We start from the raw sequence: 1,819 nt of genomic DNA, 5'->3' as shown, positions 1-1,819 counted from the left end.
AACTAACTTATTTCTTTTCTTTTGATTTTTGGCTTTTTGAGATGTAATTTCTCTATGTAGACCTGTACAGCCAGGAACTTACTATGTATGTAGTCCATGCTGGCCTTTAGCCAAACTCTATCCTTCCTATCTCAGTTTCCTGAGTAGTAGGATTACAGGTGTGCAGCACCATGCAAAGCTAGCTTCATTTTTTATAAATGGATTTTTGGTGTTTTGTTTGGTTTTGATGTTTGTTTTTTAGTGATGGTGTTACAAGACAGAATGAAGAGTCTCATATCTACTAAGATGGCATTTTATCACCAAGTTCTTCCTCCGGTCCCAGCATCTTTAAATCTAATAAGGGTAGAGAGCCAATTCCAGAAAACAAACAATTTTTAAAAAATTCATCCTTAAAATGGTGTCACTCTAAGTATGGGTGTGAGACCTGGAAGTAAAGACCAGCATCAGCGCTTCTGTGGCAGGAAAGAGGGAGGACCAGTGGCTGAGTATCCTCCACCTATGTTAGTCTCCAAGCAGTCTTGGACTGGAAAGAGTTCAAGATGACTAATGAAGACCTTCTTCCCAAAAAGGTCCATCTAATTGAAAAAGCTCAAAGTCATGGCATGAGATGAGTTAATCCTAAAATGAAAACATCATAAAATGATGTCCTCTCAAATGGTGTGACTGGCTTAAAGGAATCCAAAGAAAAACCAAAACAGCAACAGCAGGAGTCTGTACACAGGGGAAACATTCTTGTTGTGTGGCTAGCAACCAAGGAGGAGGAGGCCTAAGAGTGTACCTCACAAATCTAGTACCTCAAGCAATCCAGCTACCGAATGTGGCCCAACTGAGATCAACATTGGCATGCCCAGTGATCAACTTGTTTTTCCTAAAAATGAAAGGTGGAACTGGAACAGACTAAAGACAAACTGGGAGCCCAAAATGACCTGAGTGCCTGGAAGCTTGTTTACACCTGATAGGTAAGCAAACCATACACACCAGTCCAGATCCCCCTGAAAATCCCTCACTAGGAAAGCTGCGGGGGGACAGCCAAGTTGTTGTTTCTACACCAAGACTCAGACTTTTTGAGCCCCAAAAGCCACATTCTTATACTGTCCAGCTTCCAATGGCTAATGTAAAACTTACCCGATGAAGCTTGTGTTTCAGCTCTTCTCTCTTCCCCTTGTTTCAGATGAATAAGAGTACACCACTGGGAAAAAAAATCCCTTCTAGGACAGGCAGACACTTGAGAAATGTTTATGAAGAAAATAGAGGGGGAAATAGAAGACTTAAGTGCATGGCACACTGTGTCTTCAGAGAGTTTGGAGGACTGAAAACCTAGAGATTTTAAATTATGAATTGAGTATGTAAAATTCCAGTAAAATGTAAAAATGGAATATTCGCTGCTCTTACTCTTGAGCATAAGCGACTTTGAGAAACTACATATAAGTTACACCAATAAGACTGTGGACTTCTTGATTGTTGAACTACTGGGTCAAAACTCAAATGAGGTGAATTTTGCTTTTAAGGAGTCTACATGCTAAGAACCAACTTCTAATAGCCATGAGACAATCAGTTACAAGTAGTGGGTGTTGAAATTGGAGCGGCGGGGCTGCGTCCCCAGCACCCAGCTGCCCACATGGCTAGCTCTAGCTTATGCCCCGAAATAATTACACGGAAACTGTATTCTTTTAAACACCGTTTGGCCCATTATATCTAGCCTTTTCTCGGCTAACTCTTGCACCTGGACTAGCCCATTTCTTATAATCTGTGTAGCCCACGAGCTGGCTTACCAGGAATGATCTTAACCTGCGTCTGCCTGGAATGGGAGAATCATGGC

General features: G+C 41.7%; 1 pseudogene; it reads left to right on the top strand.

Annotated features, from left to right (window-relative positions):
- The first annotated feature begins 539 nt into the window (after positions 1 to 539).
- Positions 540 to 963, top strand: LOC121437313 (annotated as a pseudogene).
- The last annotated feature ends 856 nt before the right edge of the window (positions 964 to 1,819 follow it).

The sequence above is a fragment of the Microtus oregoni genome, unplaced genomic scaffold (genome assembly GCF_018167655.1).
Source record: "Microtus oregoni isolate MIOR12 unplaced genomic scaffold, Mior012 000052F_000, whole genome shotgun sequence".
In the NCBI taxonomy this organism is placed as follows: Eukaryota; Metazoa; Chordata; class Mammalia; order Rodentia; family Cricetidae; genus Microtus; species Microtus oregoni.
Note: the sequence above shows the minus strand (reverse complement) of the source record. Positions and strands in the feature narration are given on the sequence as shown.